This window comes from Aythya ferina (assembly GCF_964211825.1).
Source record: "Aythya ferina genome assembly, chromosome: 7".
Lineage (NCBI taxonomy): Eukaryota > Metazoa > Chordata > Aves > Anseriformes > Anatidae > Aythya > Aythya ferina.
Window position 1 is genome coordinate 30,900,336 of NC_140302.1, and position 19,414 is coordinate 30,919,749.

Sequence of the window (19,414 nt, forward strand, 5' to 3'; positions counted from 1 at the left end):
ACCTTACAGGCAGAAGTGGAAATAGGGTTATTCATAAGACTTTTGTAGCTATTAAGCTAGTTACCTTGGATCCACTGTTGCAGATGACTTCAACACATCCAAGATTTCACCTGAGGTTCCTAATTTACAATGACAATATAGAGGTTTTAAGCATTAAAATGAACATTGCTAAATGCCCTAGTTTACAGCTTGTTTGGCATGTCAGCAGATTTTTCATCTTTATTACTGCAGACAGATAGCAAGGCTCTTATCTGCACATACCTCATCAGAATGGCTCAAACATACAAAAGTGAATTCTTGGTTATTTTAATGTGACAAGTAAATACAAACCAGTTACAAATACAAAGGCAGGATAAATACGCCTGACAATACGGCCATGCCTAAATTACTGCCAGCTTAGTATTAAAAGTTCTGTAGTGGTTTCTGGTTCAAAGAGTCCCATAAAAAATCAGAGTTAATTTAAAACTTAGCCAACCATGGGAATATTTCTCATTCACACAATACAGACTTCTCTTGTGCAGGTCTGTTTATATATTTCAACTCCGGAGCAATTTTCCATTTCAGTTTGGGAAAGTACTCATATTCAGTCCAGAAAAGTAATTAAGCACATGCTTCACTATGTGCCTTAGTTAGGCATGTGCCCATAACTTGTCATTTCACCTGTTGCAGCTTTTTGAGCCAGTTATTTCATTATTTGCACACACACACACAAAACCCAGGCACCTAATTCCTAACAAGACTGTGATGCCAGGTTATGATACATCAAATGTTACTGAATAAAACACTACCGATATTTGTAGAGATGGTCCACTAAGCATCACTGCCCAGAAAAACTTGGAAGTCCTGACCCACCTATGGAAATCCATGGAAATCTTTCCCCTGATGTCATCAGGAGCATCACCGGTTCTCAAGAGGGAAGATGAAGGAAGGAAGACACACTGCCTGCAGGCTGGTAGTCCCTCACCCTGCAGAAGCACTGAAGAAGATCTGTTGCAAAGGATTACCATGCTCATCTACAGGGTCGCAGTCTGGCTGTCCAGGGAGTGTGGGGAGCACTGGCACCCCAAGGACAAGGCCCCCAGCACAGATGGGTTTCTCTGAACACTGCTCCTCTGGTGATGGGAGAGATTCTGTGCCCAATGCTGTCAGAAATAGAAGATGCTTTCACCAAATTGAAACAGCAAAATAGGCGTTCCCAGCCCACGTTCCGTCACACAATCACAGAACCATTCGGTTTGAAAGGGACCTCCAGAGATCTCTACTCTGAGCTCCCGCTCCAAGCAGGGTCAGCACTGAATTCAGCCTGGGCTGCTCAGGGCTTTGTTTGTCTGAGCCTTGAGATCCTCCAAGGATGAGGATTTCACAGCCTCTCTGTGTTATTCAACAGTTGCCTGCTGTTGCTATCTACTTCCCCAGCTTTTCCCAAAACCCTGCTGCTGCTTACACACAGCTTCTAGCTCACCCTACAGAGCCAGAGCCCTGCAGAAGCCAAATAGTTCCCAAATAGGAACTGCTGGCCCTTCCCCTTCCCACACCAGAGAGACCTTTCCTGGCGCGCCGTCATACGGTTAACACATGCTGTGTCGGCCCTGCCAGCAAGCTGGGATCCAGAGCCTTGCTCCCGGCTCGATCCCATCGTGGGGAAGGGGCTGGAGCGCGGCCAGACCCCCAGCCCACCTGCTGGGTCTCCTGCCCCCACCACGGTGTGGGACGGGCCACGAGGTGTGTGTAGGCTTGTGTCTGGCCCCGGTGCAGAGCAGGGTGCGACCAAGGCAGGCATCCAGAGCAGGAAAATGTTCCTACGGTGCACATTTTACTGCAGCCTCTGTGCCCAGAACGGGACGGAGCTGGCACCAGATTAGTCAGAGACGGAGGAAGGGAAGTCTGGCAGAGATGAATGCTTGCGGCCTTCTCCCTTCTCACCAAATATCTCGTGCTGCTCTTTCCCTTAGCCTAATGAGCTGGGGCTCCAGGCGGTGGTTTGGGATGCCTTTCCCCGAAACCAGCTTCTTTCACAACATGATGTTTCCTTCTCAGCCTGCGCCCCGTCGAGAGCTGGGTCCTGCAGGCACTGTGTGCCCTGAGCTCTCCATGGCTGGGTGGGTGCCCTGCTCTGGGTCTCGTCCCTGCTGGGGAAAGAAGGGGAACCTCCAGGGCCTGGGTTGTCTTGTAAAGCAAAATCTTGGCATAGCAGCATCCCGACACCCTTGTCTCTGAGGGAAGTAAGCAGGACCCACTGCAAGGAATCACCCACCAGCCTCCCTCAGACTGATGGAGGCCCTGCTGCACAACAAAACACCTCTCTCTGCAAGCAGCAGGCAGCCAGTACACCGAAAGGCACATTCCCTGCTGCTCTCTGATCGCTGGAGAGGCTGGCACGGCTGCTGGGAGAAGGAAGAGGAGGAGGAGGAGAAGAAGGAGGAGGATGGTGTGGGCGATGAGGCCAGCCTGTGATCTGGGTGTGAAAGAACCCACGTCTGGGCAGGATCAATGGAACAGTGCCGAGGCTTGCGGCGACGGGAGAGGGAATGGGAGGGTGGAGAGGAAAAGGGAAGGAGCCCCCCTACAGCTGCTGAGAAGAGAGGGGAAGGTAAAAAGGGGACTGCGATACCACCAGGCCCACAGGAGACTCAATGGGTTGTCTCATTATTATGGTGAACAGAGAGAGCTCATGAGCTGGGAAAGATAGGAAGCTTTTATTTATATATTTTTTTAAAAGAGCGCAGCCTCTAGGAGGGTTTTTGCAGCTCAAATGCTTTTATTTTGTGCCAATTACTTATACAGGGTCTGCATTATTCCCGTAATCAGTCTAAATGAAAGTCAAACATGAAAGATTCCTAACAATGAGCTAATTGGAATGCCATTACCATTTAGATTTAATAAGGTATTTGTAATAATAAACTTGCCTCAGTCTATAGAGTTGTCTTATTCCTGCTCAGATCTTGCAGGAGTGTAAGAGTTGACATTTGTCATTCGTTCTGCAGGACATTGGATATAACCTTCAAAACGTTTTAGTCTCACAGCACTCAGTAAAATGTTGAGGACGGAAACAAAATCTATAGCCTGCTATTGTTCTGTCCGTGCGTGGCTCAAAGTTAACAGGAATTGTGTTAAAACTCAGCAGCAGATTATATCCCACATATCTTTCTTTATTTGCAGTCCAAACATCTTGTGGTTTAGAATGAGTCACTCAATGTCCTCTTATGTAGCTGCATTCATTATTTGCATTGAGGTCTTGCTGAGGAACGTCAGGCTGGTTCCAGCACTGCGAGGTACTACACAGGCACGCAGCGCACAGGGTCTTTGCCTTGCATGGCTTAAGATCTAAGCAATTAAGTCAACCCAAATTCTATCTTCAAGCCAAGATGTTCCATCTATGGAGGTAAAAGCTAATTAGAGCTCCATGCAGACTTACTTTTGAGAACAGTTTAAAAATATATATATTAAAAAAATCTTGCTTACCTTTACAGGCAAGCTTTTTCACAAAAAGCATATGTAGGCTCAAAGACCTGGGCTCACTGTGCAGCCAGGGAAGTTTTGTTCAACTGTAGCTCATGCTGCAACAGTGAGGCATAATCTTTGTGGGTATTTATTCACTTATAAAATAAACGAGCTTGGTACAAGCACTTGAGGAAATTCCCCCAAGAGTAGACTGAAAATGCAGAGGTTGAGCAGGTGTATGTGTACTCGTAGGAATCAGAAAGATAAAATCAAATCATCCAACAAAGACACAAAGCAACAAAGATGATACAGAGAACTGGATGCCATGGGCATAATGTAAATCAATATATTTCTTCTCCCTCCCTCTTCTCACCCTACAAAGATACCAGAGTCATTTCTCCTCCTAAAGAAATCCAACAGGTGACCAAAGGGGAAACAGAATGCTTAATGCCTTTTCTGACAACAAAAATGAATAATAATAATAATAAAAAGAGTTTCCCAGTGGCATCTCTCTGCAAGTAGAAGCATTACCTATCCAATAAACTGTGCTGCCATTAGCTGCAGATGAATTATGTCCTGCTGACACTCTGTGGTCCCAGCAGCTAGCCCTGAATGATCTGACTCAACAGAAAACTTTGCACAATAGCTCAAATAAACGTCAAATCATTGGAAACTGGCAAGGATCATGGAAATTCGGAATGTTCCTTTTTGAGGACAGTATTTTAATACAGTCTGACACCGGGAATTCTGCTGAACATTTGTAACGTCCAGGAAATTCTAGGCACGGTTGGTAAAATGACCGATGCTCTTATAAACCTACTTTTTCTCTCTGCATTACCATATCTACTGCACTCCAAAATGTTTTTCAGAAACTTAGGCCAAGAATCAATGGCCTTAAGTTAACCATATGCCTGAGCATAGTGCTGGATTGCTGGAGAAGGGCAAGAGAGCATGAAAATCAATAGCTTCCCTGGATGTTTTCACAGAAGACAGTTGGGCTGGGAGTTAAAATGAGAGCCTAAAATTCAGACATTCTTGCTCTTGATGGTCTGGTTAACCTACCTCTTCTTTTTCTGATTCACTTTGCAGATTAGAAAAAAAAAAAATATATATATATATATATATATATATATATATATACTTGTTACTTAGATCACAGCAATGTTGTGAAGCTTAATTTTTTGAGAGGTGTTTTGGGATCCTTGTATGAAAAGTGCTATAAATATATACATTCTTAGTAGTATTTAATTTACTTCCTTTACAATTCCTTTGAGCCAACACATGTTGCCAAAAATGCAATATTCTCTAAGATGTCTTTTATTCTTATATCTGTCTGGAGTCCAGGACATATCCCAGCTTTATAAAGCATCCGATATTGATGTATCCGCATGGAGTGTATATATATAGCTAATACGATCAGACGTTATTTTTTTTTTCCTGCAGAAACCCAGACTTGCTCAATGTACAAGATGGACGTGCTTAGCAAATGAGGCAGCCGTTCAATTTTTATTTTTATGCTCATTGTTTGCTGTGCGGCCACATGTCTCATAGAGTGCATACCATCTAACCTTTGTAGTGAATCAGACAAGGCTCCTCCATAACTCACCCGGTTGGACTCTCCAGCTCCGCCTCACTCCCTGTTCAACATACATATGTGATCACGTAATCAGGAACCGGGTCATAAGAAAAACTTTAACTTTGTCATTTCCGAACTTCATTTTCCAGCCTTAGCTTTCCTTTCTGAGGACGTTTTTATTGAGAATACCTAGAGATGCAAAGCTTTTTAATAATAATCCCCTGAACAATCCCATCACACTGTGCAATTCTTTGTTAAGCAGCAACACTGTCCTGTAAAAACAAAGACGTCTGTACCTGTGCACCAGCCAGTATCTTTTCTTGCATTACTGAAAGAACCCAAGTACCTCCAGGGCCGCTCCTGTTTTTCTCTTTGCATTGTGTCATGGAGCACATACCAAATGTGCTTTCATTAAGTTTCCTAATGAAGTTTGTAGCAGATCTGCCCATGTAATATGAGATCAACTTTGCAGTGTTTGATAATAACAAGATAAGCCTATTCTCACCTGCATTTCTCTTTGGGGACTTGGGAGAGCACCATATAAAATGTCACCATTTTTTATATTCCCCAGTTTTTGAAGCAATGGATTTTCACCCATTTTACAACCCTGGAAAGTTAGGCTTTGTTCCTTGTTTCTATCAGTTGATCTAGTGCAGAAACCTTTTAAGTTAGTTAAGTTAGACTGGCTTACATCTCAGCAGCTGAATCTGTCTTGCAGTCTTTAAATTGAATAAACCCCAATAGCTTTTATTTATAAACCAAGCAATTTGGAACTAGACTAGAAGAACAAAGAAATTTCAGTTTGGGAGCAAACTGGAGAAGAACAGATAAATTGCAGCACTGGGTGTAGGACTCCCTACCTTTTGCCTCTTCAAAAGCTAAACATGTACAAGGAGGTGGCAAGCAAGCAGCAATTTACACACAGGCAGAATAAAATAAATAAATAAATAAAAATAGGCCAAGGGCTTAATCTTGCAAAGACTTGTGCATACTTATCTTTACACTTGTGATTAAGCCCAGTAACTTTGGTAGTACCTTGGCTCCGAGAGGCCCCTGAGCATGCAGTATTAGGCTCTTGCATTAGCATGCAATATGTTAAACTGCTGCAGAGAGCAAACTCCAGGGGTGAGCAAAGTGTTCTGTGGAGGCTCGATGACCGCAAACTGCAGGCTGGGCAATTAATGCAGGCACTTCCTAAGCAGACAAGACAGATTGTCATCCCTTGCTTGGTAGAAGTTATGGTATAATGAGATATGAGCATTTACACAAGCATTTGAGGGTAATGTTTATAAATCCCAGAGTCAAAAGTTTAAACCGTGTAGATGACACGGAGAAGGGCACTGGAGAAGTCAGGGCGATTTTCAGGCAGCATCGAATAAAAACACACCTCAAGAAGGACATCTTCATGGCCTGACAGGGCAAGAATAGCCCAAGGAGCTGGCAGCCCCTGGCTCTGGGCAGTGATTGGCACCGTGCCTCAAGCCTGGGGTGAGAGAACCAGGAGATGCACAGAAGCAGGCCCCATTTCTGCAACCATTGCAGCCCCATCTCTAAGTTGTCACCATTGCTTTGTGTTTCTCCTGTCATTGTCCCACTGTCATTCCCAAGAGTGTCCTCTGCCTTTTGGCCCCCCATTACTGACAGAGTGGCACATTTTCATCCACACCCTGCGTGGCTCCCCACAAGGTTATGCATATTGCATATTGCAAGCACAGGGCGCAGATCTGAAGGCTCTGGGTCCTTATCCAAAATCTCTACACCATTAGTGCCCTGTCCATGCTGCAAGAGGCACAGTGAGGCCCATATTCTAACTGGGGCCTCTAGGTCCTCTTCTCATATGAATAGTAATTACTGTAATTATTAATCATTAGTGTGATTATATGATTACAATTAATAATCATAATAATGAATCATTATAATTACTATACTAAATGACAAGCCCTGCTTCCTCCAGCGAGCTTCAGAAGCACAAGGAATGAGCTGTTGTGTGTATTCAGTGGGTCTCAGGCACTTCTGTACTTGCAAGCCCAAGAGGCTCTGTTTGTTTTAAGGACTTCCATATTGTATTTCATCTAGAAATCTACAGCTGCCTTGAATTGTGACCACTGGAGTGCTGTTACCATATGCAAGGGTCCTTTGCTTGAAATCCAGCAGAGTCATGAGCAAACAGAGATTGGCAAGGGGAAGGAATGTGCATATGGATATTACTTGAGGGATAGAGAGCAGATATGCCTAATATTGCATTTTTCCATCTTAGATTTACAACTGAAAGTAATTCAGTTCATTGAAGAGCATTTTCAGAAAGCCCAAATGAAATTGCAAATGTGGAGGCTGCAGACACTTGGAAGAGAGCTGGTTTGTCATGCCCTGCCACTTTGCTCTTGGACTCCATGGGCATGACTGCTTTGGTGCTCTTAGCTTAGGACAAAAGAAGGGAGTGCTTAAAAGACATTAATTCAATTTTCAAACTGCACTTAAGGAGCAGAGGTTTCTCCCATGGTGATGCACATTCCCCAAACCCAAGTGGCTCAGAAATGCTGACTGCGAGGCCGCTGTTTTGTATGAAGTACCTGAAATGTGTTGAGCAGCACTCAGGTGCTTTGTGGCTTTTGGCAGAGGGTGTGAACAAGTGCCCTGGAGGAACCTGCTGGAGTTACCCTATATATTGCATGGTTAACTCTGGTTACTGGCCTGCTCTGAGTCACCAAACTCCTTTCCAGGCATGAAGAAACTGATCTTCCAGTATGTAAAATCCTCACAGAAGATTTTGTTGTTTAGGGTTAACACTTCATTGTTACCATCAGCTGGCATGCTGGAAGGGGACCACACAAGCATAATGACAGAGTAGAGGAATACAATTAATCCAATTGTTTTATTATTTTTTTTTCAGACAATATATCTGGAGAGGGTTAGTTGACATAATTATATTCAATGCTGGTGACTTTAAGATGTTGTTATCTATTAGTATAGCTGGCAGCATGTATTTGAGACTATGAAATTTGGAGCTATTGTAACAATTGCCATGATAAGAGACCAGTGGTGCAGTTGCTGAAAGAGTTGCCATTGCCATTCCCATGCTAGTGAGTACAGTGAAAAGTATAGGAAAACTTTTGCATTGCCTTCTCAGCTGCTGACCTCTTCATCCTACTAAATTCTTTTGGAAGGGAAGGAGTAGGAAAAGGGCCTATCTATGCTCCTGTGTCAGTAATGAGCCCGCACACAGCTCTCCAAATTCAGTCAGATGAACAAAATGTGAGAGCATCTGTGCAGCAGCTCCTCTGTGAGTTAAGGGAGAAACAAAAACAAACAGCTGATAGTTAAGAACATTAAAGAGTGATCGTTTGGGCCACTTGCCATCAAAGAGGTGCACTTCAGGTGTGCGCTGCCTTAAGATCAATACATGGGTCTAAGGTGAGGGAAGATGAAGGACTGGTTTTATTTATAGCCCCTTTGCTCTGCTGTTACTGGCAGGCTGGACTTTGCAGAGAGGGTTTGTGCAGGACATCGCCGTGGTACTGAGCACCTCGTGCACTTGTACCAGGCATTATCCTGTTGGTTTATGACTCCTTGCAGAGAAAAGAAAAACATGTAAGCACAGAAGAAGTAATTAAAAATGTAAGTAACTAATATGACTTAATTATAACAACTGCTCTCAGGTCTGAACTTGGAGCAGAATGTAGTCATTATTTACCATATTCTTGTTCGCAATGGTTTATAGACACTACATAATTTATGGGAGGAATAAAAGATGAAGGTGTAATTCCCAAAGGTGGGATAGTGTCTAATTCTGTCATCTGCTGGCTAGAGTCAGGCAGCTTCAGGATGCTCCACTGGGACAGCAGTGTTCCCTCAGAGAGAGGCACTGGCAGGTGCCCAAACAGGCAGCTGGCAGCGGGACTGATGCCCAATATTTTCAGCTGAGATTGGGTGTTGATTTTTTACAGCACATGTTGAGAGGTGGTGGGAGCACATGGGAGATGGGGCCTAGGGCATTTAGAGTTTCTTCGGCCAAATATGTGGATGTATAGATGATTTAATTACCAGACTGTTTAGGAGAATTTCTAATCTCTCTTCAGCCACTCATTCTGACATCTCTGATGTGTGATACCATTTAGATTGAAAAGAGAATCCATTTAAAGCCTAAACACTCCAATTACTTTTTTAGATGCCCGGGAGCAGCTTAGAGTTCAAGCACATGATGGTCTTAAAAGGCTGCTAAATGAAAGGCAAGGGACCTGGGGGGGAGAGAAAGAATGCTAAAGTACATGATGTTTTAAGGGATGTGGTTTTCAAGCTGACATGAATGATTTTTGAACTCCAAGTGTAACCTAATACGGATCAAGGTTTCCAAACTGAGGTGTGCAGCGTGCCAGATGCGGGCAAGCAAAGAACCTGGGGCAGCCCAGCTCCTACCAGGTGCTGATTTCCTGAGGATACCTGGCTGATGCTCGCAGGCATGGGGAGCTCTCAAACCCTGCTCCCAGCCCACCTCCAGCACGGCCTGGCAGCGTGGGGAAGGGACTGTCTGGGAAGACTTTCTGAATGCCACTTCCAAAGCACTGGAGACTGCCAGTGAGGTTTTGTGCTTCACAAGTTTGCTCCCTCGTTATAAATAAACATTTCTTTTCATGATAATGTCACAAGGCCTGGCCTTGAGAGTCTTGCTTTTTTTTTTTTTTCTTTCTTCTTGGCATATCAGCAGTCGAAAGGCACACACTCTTGCCTTCTTACGCCTTTTGCCAAGCCACAACCACAAACCATCCTTACAACCCCAAAGTGCTTTTGGCAGTTGTGACACAGAACGTATGGCTCATGTGGTAAAATGTGCTGGCGAGTTCCCCGTAGGCCCCATCCAGCCACCGCTTATGCGAAGAATTTGATGCCAGATAGCAGCTGCTGTGCTGAGGCTGCTCGCTATCACACCAATCAGCACTGTCTCATCCTTTCTTTTCACTTCCCTGTCTCCACCTGCTGTTTTCTTTTTCTTTTTCTTTTCCTTTTTTTTTTTTTTCCCTTTTTTCCCCTCTCTGCTTTGTACCTTATATTAAGACTGGGAGTGCTCTGGGGCAGGGACCATCCTTTTATTTGGTGTTTCTCTCCCTTGCTGCGGAGCCTGCTTGCCTGGCACAACGCTCATAGGATCAGGAATGTAAAATAAAGCAGCCGGTGCCCCGTGATCTCTGCTGGATGAATGGTGAGTTGCCTGAAAAGTGAGTGCTGTGGGTTAAAAAAACACAGCTTCGGGCAACCTCTTAATGAACTTTTCACAGGTAACATAGTGCGGCTCTACCTCGCTGCAAGTATTTGCATAAGCAGAGACCTGACGGGTAATGTGTTGTATTTTGGCTGCCTGCATGTGTTGTATGTTTTTGTTTGGTAGTTGCTAATGTTTCTGATCTAAATTTCAGAGCGTGTTTATGTCGCAGGCAAGCTGCCCAAGAGACAGCCCTAAGGAAATAGTTTGCCCCAAAACAATGCCATTATGCATTTGTCCGGAACATGTCTGACAGCAAGAAACGTGCTTGGGGCTGACAGTGGAGTTCATCCTGGAGGTGAGGTCTGCAGCCTGACCCAGATGGAAAGGAAGGCCAGGCTTGGGTGTGTGTGTGTCTGCTTTACCTTTCCCTTTCACTTCTGCGTGCCACGGGACCTTAACCAACAGGTTAAGGTGGAAAGAAAAGCTGTGACTGGAGCTATGTTTCCTTACCCATTGCCTGAGACTCTCAAATCTAAGGACAACAGATAAAAATCAGTGTTTACTGATTATCTGAAAAAGTTGGAAAAGCCAAGAAAAATACAAGGCCAAATAAACCTGATGCAACTGATCCCCTCTGAGGCCTCAGGTTTGTTCCTTCATTTTGACCACAGATACAGGTTATATAGCCATGTTTAGAAAGGAAAGTTGATAGTAAACTCCCTCCTCTGAGTTCACATGGCCCTTTTTGATGACTTGATAACTATTTAATTGTTCTAAATAAAAAGGGAGTTTTTTCCATGGAAAGCATTAAGGAAGCGTTGTTGAGTGACGCAGTAGTGCAGAGATTAAGTGTTGCAATGTAATTACTAAATCACATACGCAAGTTGTCTTCACTGTGACTGCATGTCCTGCTTCTATGGTTTGTCCTGAGATTGGGTTTGTGGTGTTCTCAGCACTTCTGCCTTGGTACCAGGTAATGCTCAGCATGGAGATACACAGGTCTAAGATTGTAGGAAAAGAGCAAGATGCAGAATCTTATTTGAAAGCTAGATGTGATCATGAGATCATCATGCAATGGGGTTTAATCTTGCACGTGAAGTAGCAAGAGATATTTTGCCACTGACTTCAAGCCAGAGCAGAAGGCTCCTGAGTAGTACACAGGAGTTAGCAACGTCCTTTTGTCCTCAGCTCCACCTTTTCTCACCAAGAGCTTTTTGTACTTCAACACTTTCTCTTCTGCTTTATTCAAGATGCAGACACTTACTTTGTCCTCTTTCTTACACCCCTGGGCCAGGGACTGTCATCTGGCTCCATCCATAGCGCAGCCTAGCTAGCATAAGGGAGCCCTAACCCTTGCAAGGGTCTGCTAAGCATTATTGCAAAGCAAAAGAATAATCCACAACCAGCCACTCCTCCAAGAAGGCTCTTAGGAGCCAGAGCATTAGAACTCCATCGGCCTGCACATGACTGCCGGGAACGGTGCAGTGGTGGGATTCCCCTGGGTGCTGGGTGTTGACACAGCTTTAGCTGGAAATGGACACATGGGCGCCCCCGTTCCCTTCTTCCCCCCTTCCTTCCCACTCTGGGATGCCCAGTGCAAGCAAGAACCAGCAGCCGATGTGCCAGGAGCCTTCTCCAGGAGCCGCCGGGGCAGGCGGCCCCATGCCAGGGCTGGCTGCACCTTGTGCTCCCCACCCGGCCAGCCACCAGTGGGCACTGTGCGGCCAGCCAGGGACCGAGGGGACCCGCGGGGGGACCTCCTGGGGGACCCTCTGGGGGACTTGGGACAGATCTGGGGGCGGCCAGCCTTGCTCATCCTTCCCGCAGTGCGTTTTAGCACGAAGCGTCCCTCCCGTGGTGACAGGGACAAGGGGAAGGGATTTTAATGTCCCCGACGCTAATTTCTTCGTGGCTCTCAGTTCAAAAAGCTGTATGCTCGGGACGTGCGGCCCCCCAAACCTCAACTCCCCTCCCTGTTTCTTCCCCCGGTGCCCCCCGGGTCTCCCCCCCTGTGCCAGCCCGGCCGTGCGCCCCCCGGGGCGCTGCCCCTCCAGGCTGCCCGCTCTGCCCCTCGCAGGAAGCCTCCCATTTACCCAACCCGTAATATTTTAGCCATTACGAGAAGTTTTTTTGCAATTAAAGCTGCCCCACAGTTTAGTCAAAGACATGATTGTGCTGTTTGCTGCTGTCTCCGATTAGGAATTTAGTTGCCTAAAACTTTCCGTGCTGTCCAGCAGGGCGCAATGGGCTGTTGACGGCTATGTGCTATTTTTTCAGCGGCACTGGGATAGAAATGGGTTTGTTCGAATATTTTCACACTGAATGGCAAATGATCCCATGCAGCTATTCTTTTCTTCTCTGCAAATATTTTCCATCTCTGGTCTCCAAACAGTTAAATGAAAGACAGCCAGTAAAACGGAGAGCTCTTTAATCCTAGGATAGGCAATTGCAAACAGAATAGACGACATCAACCTCTTTATATTTCCCATTTAGGACCTGGAGGTGAAAAGCCAATATTCCTCTGCGAGATGCATCTAGCTGAGCAGATGCCTCCCCGCATATGTTCATTTCAGTGCGCTCTGCCACTTCACGGGGAGCAGTAGCATTTACACGCCGAAGCAAGGCCCTCGCTGCCTCCGAACCCACAAAATCCGCTTCTGACCCCCAGTGCCCGTGTGCCTGCCCCTCTGGGGTTACCCCAAAGGGGGTCGGCCCCAGCCCCGAGATGCTGAGGCCGGGGTGGAGGTGTCGGGGATGGGAGGAGCTCAATTTGCCAAAGGGCCACTTGGGGTGCGGGGAAACTGCGGGCTTGGGGGGAAGCCTGTGGGGAAAGGTGATGGCAAACGGGCACGGCCCGAAAAGAAAGTTGAAGCGGTTTTTTTGTGCAAGGAGCAGAGCGGAGGGTGCTGGGGAGCGGTGCTGTGCAGGTGGGGGGGCAGGATCAGCCCCTCGCAGGGGTGTCTTGCGGGTGAGACGTGGCCTCAGGGACCTGGCGGGGCAGCCCAAATCTCTGATCCTTGTTGCCGTGCCCTCGGCAGGGCGTTTGGTCCCCCTGGGGCTGTGTCAGAAGGAGCCCCCCCTGCCTTTCTGAGCTGTTTCACCGCGGCCCCCCCGCAGCCCCGAGCGGGTGGGCAGCGCTCAAGCCGGAGGAGCCCAGCCGGGCTCTTGCACGCTGCGTTATTTTCTATCACTCGTGTAAAGACTGGTGAGCTGATGGCTTGAAAATTCAATTGAATACCTGCCCGGAGTTGAGGATAAATATTATTTTTTTAAAGAACAATATGTAATTAAAAACTAATATTTAACAACTTAAACGCCTATCCTCTAGGAAATAACAGCCTTTCTTCGCAAAACCTCCGAGATTGACTTCGCTTCCTCCCGTAAACTGAGGCCAGATTTAATTCTCCAAAGAATCAGCGAGATCAAGGATTTCAGCGCTCAATTTACAGCTCCGGGGTATGTGGGACCCTTTCCCAGCTATCTGGGAAGGCTAGGAAATAACTCCGGGAAGGAGGAGGGGGGGAAGGAAGGCGAATTAATTCCCCAGCACCACGGTAACACCTGTAGTGTTTCCATAACTCAACGTCACGGCGGCGATCGCCGGGAGCAGAAGGCTCCCTGGCAGCTAAATTGCGAGCAGGAAAACGGCACGGCTCTTTCAACCAAAGCACCGAACAACCGACCAAACACGGCAGGTTTGCTCGTTTGAAAGGAGCAGCCCCGGCTGCGGAAAAGCGCTGCGCGGAGCCCTTGGGTGCCGCCGTGGGACCAGAGGGTGCCGGCTGCCTCCTCCGCGCACATCCCCGCTCGTAGATGCCCTGGCTGGACGGAGCGAACGGCTAACAAGTCGGGTAGCTTCACTGAAGCCTTAAAAAAATAAAAATAAATAAAAAAATAAAAAATATATAATCATATCGAGTGCTAGGGTGTGATTTTCCTTCTCCCCTCGCAGCGGCTGGATCTCTCTCCGCGATGCCGCACGGCGGCCGGGCTGCAGCCTTCCCCAAACCCTCCCTGCTCGGCCAGCTTCTCCTCTTCCTCGCGAAATAAGAAGGGGAAAACCCTCCTGTGCGAGGCTCCCGGAGGGAGGCCGGGAGGCCCATGGAGCGCTGCCTCGTCGCCTCCCTGCCTTCGGCCCGGCCTCCGCTCCCCCGTTTGCGCCCTGCGGGCGAGGGGAGCTGCGGGCAGCGCTGCCCGGGGCTCGGCTCCGCTTCCCCGAGAAGCTGCCGAGCACATTTTCAGCAGCGTCGCTCCGCTGCGGCACTCAGCAGGCTCCTCGCAGCCTCCCACGCGGAGCTCCAGGCTCCTTCCCTGCCTTCTCCATCCCTCGCTTTGTCTGCGGGGGGATCTCCCTCTCCGCGACCCCCGCGGACCCCGGCCGGAGGCGCCCGCTGCGCGGTGCGGGTGTTCGCTGCTGGGAGCGCAGCCTGCGCCGGCGGGGCAGCCTGGCCGCCTCCTCCGACCTGCGAGAAAAAGCACTTTCTTCACCATATGATCTCTCTCTTATCTTTTATTTTTTCCTTTTTTTTTTTTTTTTTTTTTTTTTTTCCCGTAACTGTCTGTGGAAAGTGAAAAACAATCGGAGGTAGGCAAGTTTTTTGGAGAGAGCCGCTGCGTGAGCGCTCGCTTGCCCATATGGAGAAAATTACCCCTCGAGTTCAGACTTTCGTTGGATTCCAGCATCAAACAGCCCAGACCTCGCAGGAGCTGGGCGAGGGGGTCACTTTCGATTGCCGGCTCAACGGCCGCAGAGCGGGAGCGCACAGGCCGGCTCCCCGGCGCCTCCGCAGCCCCGCAAAGCTCCAGGGCGAGATTTGGGGTCGGCAGCCCCGGAGCACCCCCGCTGCCCTTCCTTGCTCCAGAGGACCCCGCTCCGCCGGGTGCTCAGCGCTTCGCTCCCCCTTTGCGCCAGGGGGTTCGGGCGCGCAGCCCCCGCCGAGCCCAGCCTCTGCTCCCATAGAAAATGCCCCTCGCAGAGGCTCTTTCGGCATGGCCCTGCCACCCGGCTGCTGTGCCCGGGGACCTGCGGGGAGGTCTGGAGGCTGGCAAGGCGTTGACCAAGCCGCGCAGTCCCGGTGCTCGTCTGCGCCCGCGGAGCGGGGTGCGCGCAGGAGGGTGCAGCGCTTCTGCGGGGACTCCCCCGGAGGGGCCTGACCTCGCCCTTTGTTCCTGGGGCGCAAAGAGGCGGCCAGGCGGTTTGCGAGCCGTGTGCCCCGACGGGAACGGGCAGGGAGGTGACCTGAAAAAAGGCAGCCACCCCTGCCCCAGGTGTCCCCTCCCTTACGCACCGCGCCGGGGGGAAGTTTGCCGAAACTCCTAAAAAAGCTTTTAACTTATTTTTTTTTCCTTCCTCCAGGAAAGAAAAAAAAAAATGTAGATTGTAAAAGAGCCTTTAACTAGGGACTAGCCTAGGGTTGAATGCGGTTGTTGGATGGGAGCATCCAACACCACGTAACGGAGCGGCAACCCGATGGAATCGCGCACGCAGTTTAAGAAACAGCCCGCACGTATTTGTGGGACATAGACTATGCACGGATAAAAAGCCACTTCGGGTCTCGGGGGCCTAAAACATCCACGTAAAAGGCTGATTTTGCTTTAGGAGCTCTCTTTTAACGCACGCTTTACGAGTTCCACAGCGCGCACATCCCTGCAAGCCTGAAAATTTGGGAACACGTCAGCCAGGGAAGGAATTCGGCAAGGTTATGCGTGTCAAAGCAGGACACTTAGCTTTCGATTCTTAAGGTGCCACTGCAAGCAATTACGTTCTTCAAGTCCTCGAAAAAAAAATAATAAATCGTGATTTACAATGAAATCCGTATTGATTACTACACTAAACGACACTTTAACGTGCTAATATCGAAGCGCTGTACTTTGGAAGCTTGGAGAATTATTTGAGAGTTATTCCGCTTCCTTCACTGCAAACCCCTTCGGCCTCATGCGGGTCACCGGGAGGTAGATGCCTGGAGGTGGTGCCGGTGGTGGTGAGGGGAGCAGAATGAATCCCCCCGCAATGCCCTCAGCTCTTTGCAAGCCCGAATTTCGCCAGCAGATGGGCGAGAGGGAAGACAGAAACGAACGGGCCACTGAGCTAACGGCGGAGAGGAAGGGGGCTCGGGGCAGAGCTCACTTGCCGCGGGGCTCAACCGAGCTGCGGGGTTCGCAGCTGCCGGGTGAGGATGCAGAAGCGGCCCCATGGCATTTGGGGTTCCCCGGGGACTGCCCCCGGCAGGGCCAGCCGCAGCGCATGGCACCGTGTGCTGCATAAAAACTCCTCGATCCCGCAGAAGATAGCAACGACCCTCCCTGACAGCCAGCAAAAAGCACCGTGAAATGAAAAGCAAACGTGCCCTGGCGGGACGGCAGGATCGGGCCCGTTGGGAGCACTTTACACCGGCAACACTAACCAAATTCAACGTCTCGAGGAGAAACTCAAAGCACTCCAATAGTAACAAAAAGTACCGAGCGGAGCTAATGTTAACTGATAGTGCAGTTTTCTATTTTTCCTTAGAAAATTAATCTTTTGAAGATTTATTGTTTCCTCTCCGTTTCGACGGCGGTAAATTCAGTCCGGAGGAAAGTTGAGAAAAGTTTGCAACTACAGCCCCGGCGGGTGCCATCGCCGCCGCCGGGCAAACCTCGGGCGGCCGAGTCCCGGGGCTGGAGGGGCTTTGGGGTTGGAACCGGCGGGCACCGGGCAGGGCAGGAAAACTCCTTTTCTTAACCAACTCCGCGCACCGGAGCCGCACAGCTCGCTCCGGAGCTGGGAAACACTAATTTGGGGGGGAAATATTGAGCCGGGGTGGGGGCACAGAGGGTGAGGGCAGCAGCTGGCCGCAAAGGGAAGAGGATGGATGCTGTGCACCCCGGTGCGGAGCAGCCCAAGTGCAGAGAGGGGCTGCGAGGGGGACTCTCGTTTTTCCTTTGGGATCTTCCAGCGAGAGAAGCATCAGGTGCAAGAGTTTTTCTGCACACACCGCTGCTCTCCCAGCACCTTTCTGCCCACACGGGATCCCCCGGGATGCGCGGAGCCCCCCCCTTGGTGCGGTCCCGGCTGCCCGGCAGCGCTGCCCCGGGTCTCGGTTGAGTTTTTGAGTCTGGTGACTTCCCATCCCGGGAGAGCCCTGGTGGCAGAATCGGGGCTTTCGCAGTGGAGATGCCCTCAGGAACACGCAGCTCGCAGGGCAGCCGGGACCTCCGCGCCTTCAGCACCCTGCTGCCGGTGCCCCGCCGGGACGCAGCCGGCAGGTGGTGGGAAAAAAAAAAAAATAATAAAAAAAATAATTTTAAAACGTCCCCCTCATCCAGGAGCGCACGACGGCGTTGTCATCAACGACGTGCAACGAACCACGAGGTGTGAAGAATAAAATCAAATTTAAAAAGGAAGAAAAAAAGCGCAGGGGATGGTTGGGTGCCTTGCGAGCATCCCCGGAGCTGCGGGGTTTTTGGACGGGCGCTGCTGGTTGTGGCCGAGGCTGGCCGGGACAGCGGCCTTCCGCGGGGACCGGCGACGGCCCGGGGCGCGCAAATTTGCGGCTGATGCGCGCAAAAAGGGCTCCGCGGAAGGGAGCTGCCGGCGGCAGAGGGCGCTGCCGCCCCGCGGATGCTCCGGGCCCGCGGATGCGCCGCCACCGAGCCCCGGGCAGGGACGGGACGGGCCCGGAGAGGCTTCGCTGGGGCCGGGCGGTGCGGGATGCCGGCAGAAAGCCGCTCCCCCGGCACCCGGTGGTGAGTCCCGGGGTCGCCACCCGACGCTTCGTTTTTTTCCTCTTTTGTTCCCGCCGCATCCCCCTGTTCGGAGGTGCTGCTAAAGCCGGGCCATCACGGCAGGGCCAAAATAATGGGAACGGAGAGTTTTAGGGCTGCTATCCACGCTGGAAAGCCGGGCTGTGGCAGCGAGACCCCCTCGGAGGACATCCACCTGCCCGTCGGAGCCCCCGGGGGCTCCGGGTACCCGGCCCGGCGCTGCGCGGCCCCGGCTTTCCTCTCTCCCTTCTCGCAGCGCCCTTTTGTGAAGGGTTTGCAGCACCCTCGGCCCTACCTCCTGGGCTTTAGGATGCCCAGGACGGAATTAAATTGTGAGTTTAAGCCCGCTAATTCACGCAAGCCCTCTCCAGGCACGACCCGACTGTGCCACCTCTCCGCCCCGCTGCGGACACAGCTCCCTGCGAGCAGGGGAGCGGGGACGGACAAATCCAGCCTGGAACAAGAAAAGTTCCGTGCAGGCTGAAACTTTCCTCCCCGCCAGCCCCCACCCGGCAAAGTTCAGCTTGGATCAGCCCGTAAACAACCGCCTTACCCCGAGGTCTCCCGCATCTGAGGCCTTCCTCGCATTTTCTTCTTGGCTCGGCTTTTAAAAGATGAGTATTAGTTTGGAAATCCGAAGCGAGTTGCCTCTGAGGCCAGCCATGTAATTTGACTGCGAATGTAGCGCACCCCTCCCTCCGAGAGAGGCTGCCTCCAAGTGTGTTTGGAGCAGATCGGGGATTGCTGGGAAGGGAGCCCCTGCCAGATTTTCTCCTCGTAGACGCCAAGAGGACAGGGGAGAGCGGCCCGTCGGGATGCGGGGCCGGCAAAGCCCCCGAGAGGAGCTGCGGGAGCCGTGCCCCGGTGGGCACCGAGCGGCCCCGGCCCGGGCAGCGCAGGCAGCGGCGGGTGGTGCCCCGGGACACGGCTGGAGAGTGACATGGGGAACCAGGGGGATGCGGAAAATACAGGGAAACCCCATCCCGAGCCCTCTTGGTTTCTGTTCCGACCATTCCCGGCCTATTTTCTCCGTGACAAAACCAGGGAGCCGGTGCTCCCCAGGCTCTGCTCCCTGCGGTTGCTCTGTCCGTGGGCACGCAGGCACATCCATCGATAGATAGGGATGTATAAGGACGTATGGATGTGCACAGCAGGCACAGCAGGCGAGCAGGGCGCGGAGCGGAGCGGCCACAGTCGCCGTACGGGGCGCGCCGGGCCGAGCCGGGCCGAGCCGTGCCGGGCAGGGGAAGCTCCAGGTCCCTGCTCCCTCTGAGCAGCAGCTGTGGCCTTCCCCTCTCCACCCGAGAGCGAAGGGACACCCTCCGGGAGGGGATTTCAGCCTAGCGAATATTTCCCAGGGAAGAGGGGCGAGGGAAAAGGAGCGAGCGTTTTGGCCGCTTTTCCCTGCTCCCCGCTCCCCGTGCGTGCCGGTGAGGCTGGTTTTCACACGGGTGTAA

General features: G+C 50.5%; 1 protein-coding gene across 3 annotated transcripts in view; it reads right to left on the minus strand.

Moving 5' to 3' along the window:
- LOC311440218 (uncharacterized protein) overlaps positions 1–18,808 on the minus strand; it is a 36,874-nt gene extending 18,066 nt beyond the window's left edge. For 2 of the 3 annotated variants that reach the window (XR_014695269.1, XM_084526818.1), the window contains exon 1: positions 18,511–18,808. The gene's annotated coding sequence lies outside the window, so the exon portion shown is untranslated. The remainder of the gene's footprint in view (positions 1–18,510) is intronic. The other variant, XR_014695270.1, reaches the window with a different exon arrangement.
- Positions 18,809–19,414: the final 606 nt, after the last annotated feature.